We start from the raw sequence: 7,672 nt of genomic DNA on the forward strand, positions 1-7,672 counted from the left end.
TTCTCCACAATGCTAAAATGAATGCGCGTTAACGTTTTGTTAGATGTTACAAAACATAGGAAAGTGGAATTGTTGTATTGTTGGACCATGTTTTAAAAATTGTTGGATGTTTTTTGCTGTTGGACCATGTTGCAATGTTTTAATAAAAAGTTAAAAAAATAATTTGGTTGTACACAATTCATTTGTGTGGAACCAGTTGACAAAATAGGATTATGTTAAAGTAATTCATAAAAAATACATTGGATGAACACCATTGAGTTAAGTTAATTGAACTTAAATTTATTATATTACTACTATAAATAAGATATATGTAAGCTGTAAATATATTATTTAAGTCCATACAACATAACTTAAATTGGGTGAACGTAAATTATTTAAATTGGGTGACCGTAAATTACTTAAATTGGGTGAGCGTAAATATATCCTGTTGATCTGAAGTTATTCTTTTGAGTTGGAACGACTCATTATTATTTCATTACTGTAATTCAAGTTAATTCATTTGGATGAAACTAATAATTTAGCTTTCAACTAACCTAATACAATTTCGTGGAACCAGTTGACAAGATAAATTTAATTAAAGTCAACGAATCATTTTTTTGAGTGTAGATGGCTCAGTCTGACTTCTTCACAATTACATAGCTACAAACTTCTCGATCTAGAAACCAAACTCCTTAGACTGCGTAAAACTTCAACTTTTGTCGCAGCCAAGGCGTGACAGCCTTAAATTACCCCAAACAAATGGACCAGGTGCAAGTCCTGTTCAACCTCTCGTTCTGTTTTTCATCATCTCTAAAAAGAGGAGGTCAAGTTGCAGTCTCCAACAAGAACTCGAAACCAAGGCACGGTGATGTGCAGCATGACTTCCTGTCAGTCAACAGAATGAACCTCAGTTGGATTTCCCCCCTGGTCACTTACAGCAACTGAACCAAGGAAACCAAACTAAAGGTCTAAAAGCAACCCCAAGAAAAACAAACTTGTTTTATCTGCTAAAAAATAAGTTTGAAGGCAAGTGTAATTACAAGTTCAGCATTTACAGGCAAGAAAGAGTCAAAGAAGTAATAATGATTGCAGTTTGTCATCCTTAGTGTATGTGAGAAGAGAGTCCAGCACTGAAACACAGCCCTTCACAAAGCTGGACAGTGTTGTTTGAGTTTCAGCGAGTATGGGCAGCTCCATCAATATTTAGCTTCTCCACCACCTACTACAGATAAAAGCAAGTGGAGGCCAGAGTACAAGGAGACACCACCTCTCCCAGTGATGCTAATTATCCCTGTTTGCTATCTGGGTAGCTCCCAGGCATTCTGATTGGATTTACTTGACAAGATAAATAAATGATCATCATAAAAGTATAATGCCACCTCTCTGACCTTTCCCAACACTCAGGCCATGTTAGCAAAGGTATAGTGGAGCAAACATCATTAGAATCTTTTGTTCTTATGTTAGATACTTTCTCACTCTTAAACCATTGCTGAAACCTGCCAGGGAGAAGTTTGTGTGTGTTCCTCACAGAGATTTCACCCCGGTTGCCTCTTGTTAACGTTTCTGTCTTTGATTACAGTCAACAGTGGTAAGATACACTATATTTAAGAAAACACATAAGACACACTGTGTATACCAGAGTAAACTTGGTTGAGAGCTTGTGAGTAGTCACAGACCACAGCACGGCGTGTAGGATTGACCACTACTGTATTTATCTGAGAATATTTAATCCTGCAGTGATGGATTTTCAGCAACTTGAGGGAAGCAGAAAACACCCTTTAAGTTGATATATAGCAGATAAAGAGGAGAATGATTACAGGATTCATTTTTGTACAGTTAAATCCAATAATCGCTTTCTATTTAGCGTACTTTTGGTCTCCACCAGCTCCTCAGTGAAAGTTATAGCTCTGCTTCACCCTCCACTACTTTCACTAGCTAGTCTCCAGTTCTGTCGGTATTTAAAAAACATATTTTTGTACAGTTAAATCCAATATCACTTTCCCTTTTATCTGACTTTTGGTCTCCACCAACTCCTGAGTGAAATATCGAGCTCGACTTCACGCTTCAATATGTTCACTAGTCTCTACTTGTATCTGTAAGTGTATGCTGGTAAAACACAGTACAGTGGATTTTATTTGACAAAATGAAACTGTGAAAGTAGTGAGTTAAGGGCTGTGCAACTGAAACAATAAGCTAAAAGTCACTATGACCCTGCATAAAGCTAAAGGGGACCGACTGCATAGTCTGGTTTGTGGGTTCATCATCAGTACAAGTAACCTTTTAGCCAAGAATCTATGTTGTTAATAAAAAAATAAAGATTATATGAACTTAAAGTGATACAGCACATAGCATTGATCTTTCAAGTCTCTTAAACTCAGCCCCTGTGGGCTTGGAAGGTTGCTGTAAAAAGATATGTTCTTATTTACTCTGCCTAGAATGTGGCAAATGGGATCAAACCAAAACTAAAACATGTTAGAACCTTTTTAAATACAATCCAAATTATTGGTGGTATTTTTTAGGATTTGTTCAAGTTAGACATCCTCACATAAATCTAAGTCTATGACTCACACAAAACACACTGTAGGCATTTTTCACAACTGACATTTTGACTTTTGATATAAAAAGGTACGTGAATGGCTCAGCTCCCTTCAAGTGCTGCAATAAGACTTTGCATTGTGTCAGTGAGCCAGAATGCCCCCGGCCCCCGAAACTGAAGCAGCTAATTGGAATTCTACTAATCAAAAATTGTATAATTGAAATCTGTGCTTTTCACTACTGTGATTTGTCTGCTGTGGTAAAACCTACTGCAAGCCAAAGCTGTTGGTTGTGAGCAGGGAGGCCTTAATGAGATGGCTGCTTGAGATGATAAAGCACAGTAGCAAATGAATCCACTGTGGTAGTACTCACAAGCTGATGTAAGGTCACAGTGAGGAGATGTGGAGGGCTTGAGCAATGGCAGCATTATCACAAAATGTTAGGAGATCCATCCATTCCTCCAGGGATCCAAGGAGAGCTTGTTGGTCTTATGTGTGATGGACACACAAGGCCCATGTCTTCAGTCCGTTAAATCAGCTGGAACACGTCATTTAGGTCCTGCAGTGACGTCAGTATCTAGTGAATGGTTCCCAGTGAACAGAAAAGGTATGAAAACCTGAAACAAGAACTAGCTCTCAGAAGTAGTGGAGCTTAAAGTACAATGTTATGCTGTAGTGGAGTAAAGGAGTTGAACAGCATAAAATAGAAATAACAAAGTAAAGTACAAGTACCTCAGTTGATTACTTACTTAAACACAGTACAGTAGTCGATAGGTAATGAAGCTACAATTAACGGGACCATTAGCTTCCCACTGTTTGAGCCAATATATCAACCTGACTACCTCCGTGTACTATATATACACTTGTATATATATATATATATATACAAGTGTATATATATATATATATATATATATTTGACTTCATCATTAGGTCTCATATAACCTCCAACTAACAAATCTGTGACACAACACATGTTAGCATGCTGCTAATCAAGTGAAAGCTATGCTAACAAAGCAAACTGCTAACGTCACTACCTTTTAAACGTCGTCACAAGTCCTGAAGCCACAGCTATGACATACACACATATATATACATACATACACAGACACACACGCACGCACGCACACGCACGCACACACACACACCTGAGCTGTGCATGTACTCCTCCTTCACAGGTGGTCCCTTCTTCCTCCTCCTCTGGTTCTTCTTACTGTTCTTCCTATTTTTTTTCCTGCTCCTCTTCCTCTTCTTCTTCCTCCTCCTCTTCTTCTTCTTCTTCTTCTTCTTCTTCTTCTTCTTCTTCTTCTTCTTCTTCTTCTTCTTCCTCTTTGACTTCTTCTTCTTCCTCTCCTTCTTCTTCCTCTTCAGTTATTTTATGGTTGCAGGTTGTATTTTTCTGACAGGCTTTAACTATGGGCGGGAATTTAGAAATTAAATTATAAAAGAATTAATAATATTAGGTAATTTGGTTCAGCATGTTGTCAGTGAATGTCGTGCATTTGTCTTAAAGAAATGTCCAAACAAACCCATAACATCAGCTTTTCATCTGATTTGATACACTTGAGATAAAAACCAAGTGTTTCATTTTTCTTCTTTGCCATAAGACACAGAACATGGTCAGCACAGCTCTGTCCTTCAGGCTCAGATTTGGCTCATAATGAAATGTCCGACCTGCACATTACAGAGGCCTAAAAACTATATACAAAATGAAGTTGGGTGCATTTATCACACCACCGGATGTGGGGTACACCCTCATTTAAATTCAACAAACTACAACAACAAAATAAATTGTTGTTGTGTAAACCTACAACATATTTAAAACAGTGTTTTCTATAACATACAGTATATTTTGTTTGATTGTGAACTGGACAGCCTGTACCCATACTTCCCTTCCACACCTTCAGATGGGATGATTAACCACACTCAGGCAGGGACAGTGTAAAACTTGCCTCAGTGGCTAGGACTGTGCCGCTCGCCCATAGGCCACAGGACAGCCCCCTAGAATCCGGCTTTTTCGCCTCGCCTGTCTGTCACTCTCTTTCTCCCGGGCTCAGAGGCTCACTTTATTGTCTCTGTCAGTTGTGAGCCGGTGGTTTGCCTCCACTCACTGTCACCCCTCTGTCAGGCCCTGACCGATAAAGCTAGCACCAGCGCCAATCTCCCTTCTTCGACTCCGTCGGCTGTTCCTGGACTCCATTCCACCGCTAATTAGCTCTTCAGAGATTTCTCTTCATGGAGGCAGGGGGCTGGTGGTGAAGGGTAGGGGGCTTGAGGGGCGGGGTGGGCTAAGGAGGGAAGAGGCAGAAGGATGGAGTGAAGTGTGTGTGTGTGGGGGGGGGGGGGGGGGGGGGGGGGACTCTTATTAGATATCATGGTTCAAATGATAGTCCTCTGATTCTTGTACGGACAGACCTACAGAGTCCAACACATAGATAGACAGATAGATAGATTGAGGGATGATTGTTAGGGTTACGGATGGATAGATAGATAGATAGATAGATAGATAGATAGATAGATAGATAGATAGATAGATAGATAGATAGATAGATAGATAGATAGATAGATAGATAGATAGATAGATAGATAGATAGATAGATAGATAGATAGATAGATAGATAGATAGATAGATAGATAGATAGATAGATAGATAGATAGATAGGTAGATATATGGATGGATGAGGGTTAGGGTTACAGACAGATGGATGGATGGATAGATGAATGGATGGATGAGTGTTAGGGTTACGGACAGATGGATGGATGGATGAGTGATAGGGTTACGGACAGATGGATGGATGGATGGATGGATGGATGGATGGATGGATGGATACATACTGTATATACTCCAGCTCCAGTCTTGTGGCTCTGGTCAAATCGGAGGTGATGTGCTGAGGTGTCTCACTAATGTCCTGCCTCTGCTGGGCCAACATAACCACTGCAAGTCCTCAGGTGATTAACATGTTGGCAGGGGTTCCTACATGAAAAGACCCCTGTTTCTTTGTCTTCTGGTGTGTAAATATTGTGCTAGCGGAATATGAAAGTAGTGCAACTATAAGGTACAAAAACATAGGGAAAAAAGATCAAGAGTGGGTCTCACATCAAGGAGGACCCTGAGGATGTCTTTGTTGTCAACTTCAGAAGGGGGAAGAGAGCAGCAGAGGAGGAAACTGGCAGAAGGGGGAAAGATGCCAGAGAGAGCTCAAAGGATTCGGTCTGGGCAAGGTGATCGGTATTCCTCGGCAGTCTGCCTTCTGGCTCAGATCAGTGGGAGTAAGCTGGCAGCCAAGCCAGAGGGCATAACAGCACAAACACACCTTCAGCACTACACTGCTAGAGGCTCGGCTTCACAATCTGGAGGGGCGGGAGTTGGAGGGCAGAGGCAGAGGGAAGAGCAGGAGAAAATAAATACGACCGTAATTATCTTCAAAATCATCAACCGCTGACATCCATTGTAAATATGTGCATGTGCGTATGTGCTCAACGCATCACCCACTGTTGTGTCAAAACAAGAGTTCACCCGATGGGATTTAACGGCGGGTTAGGCGCGGTGGAGGCACCGAGGTCACCGCTCAGGCAGACTCGGGCCAGTCGATGTCGTATCTATTCACATCACCGCCTCACTCTTGGATGGCGTCCAAAATACCCTCCACGTGTGTGACGAGAGGAGGGACGCCAATCCTCTTCAAGGGCTTCCTGCCGCCATGCTGGGACACAAGCCCGACACACTCCTTGCATTAGACACCTACATGGCCCTCGCTGATGTTCCGTTACAGCTCTGACTAAAGGTCTAAACAGGTACCTGATGGGTGGGCAGAGCTGGGCAGGGCGCACCAATAAAGTGTTCGCAAACGCACAACGTGTTGTGACAGGTACCAGATGTCCTGGCAAAGGCCAGCTGTCTCCACGGACGTGCACTACCCACACACACACACTCTTACGGGCACATGCTGCACACACACATTGAGCTTGGCCCTAATATATATTCCATGCAGTGTGTGTCCCTCAGCACCCGTGGTCTGGCTCATGAGTGGATTGTCCACTAATTCCCTGCAACACACATTTAGCTTCAAACCCAAGCAGAAAAAAGTATTTTGAAGGTTTTGTCAACCTCATGATAGAATAAACAAAATTCCCTCGAAGTCGATTACATTGTTTTATTTCCTCACACCACATGTGACACCCTGACATAAACAGAACAGGGCATCTTCTCTGTAATTCAGACATGACCCAATCGCAGAAGTCAGTTCTGGTAACTCTTATACTCCTGCAGACACCTTCACCTCCTCATGGCTTCAGGTGTAAAGGCAGTAAACCATTAGAGTCAATCATTTGTTATACTGACATTTTCATCCACTGTTTGTGTCCACACCTTGGTCGTGTCTCTAATAAGTGAATGAACATGCTTTAAAAGTCAAAATGATTTTTCTTGTCTTCTTTAAATGTACTTTTCTTCCTGGCTTCATGTGACTTAATAATGCTCCTACTTTTTCAAAGTTTCTTCAAGTTGACGTGGTCTCTGTTTGTTCTGCATCTAGTCAGTTCATTATCCCTGCAAGCATGCAACACATTGATTATTCTGAATAACAGATGTCAGTTCATTATAAGCAGAACCTCTTCTGCGCTAACAATACAATAAAGAGGTGTTTTATATACATATATATATACAGACTTTTAACTTGTGTTATGGATTTGGCCACAGCTGTAAAAAGAAATGTGTTTGAATAAATGTTCAATTCTAAAACAATTTCTAAATCTCATCATTCAATATTTATCCCAAATCTAATTACGCACTCCGTGAAGTTAGACCTTGAGTTTCTGTGTCGGGAAACTCATTTACCAGATATGACTACATTTTTAATGTGTTAAATCCAATACGCATTTAATGATGAATAATCGTCATTATTATTCCGTATCTCCGAAAATGTCATGTTGCGATCGATCGATGCGATGCCACCTCGAACCTTCAGTTGTATCCACGGAGACCCTGTAGAGCATCACTGTTCAAGGCTGGGCTCTACAGGTATCGTCCGATGTCTCAACTCAAATTGTCATTCCGTCCGTGCTTTTCATCCTCATGAACAGATCATAACCAGGTTCTCTCCCTTGGATGAAAAAAAAAGACAAGTCCTTGCTGTTTTAAGGGTTTTAAGTGGAATCTT

At 41.0% G+C, this 7,672-nt stretch overlaps 1 long non-coding RNA gene across 1 annotated transcript; it reads left to right on the top strand.

Annotated features, from left to right (window-relative positions):
- The first annotated feature begins 426 nt into the window (after positions 1–426).
- On the top strand, positions 427–7,179 carry LOC117768183. Its single transcript, XR_004615018.1, has 3 exons — positions 427–614; positions 1,637–1,639; positions 7,154–7,179. It is a non-coding gene; the product is annotated as an uncharacterized LOC117768183 (long non-coding RNA).
- Positions 7,180–7,672: the final 493 nt, after the last annotated feature.

This window comes from Hippoglossus hippoglossus, chromosome 1, assembly GCF_009819705.1.
Source record: "Hippoglossus hippoglossus isolate fHipHip1 chromosome 1, fHipHip1.pri, whole genome shotgun sequence".
NCBI lineage: Eukaryota > Metazoa > Chordata > Actinopteri > Pleuronectiformes > Pleuronectidae > Hippoglossus > Hippoglossus hippoglossus.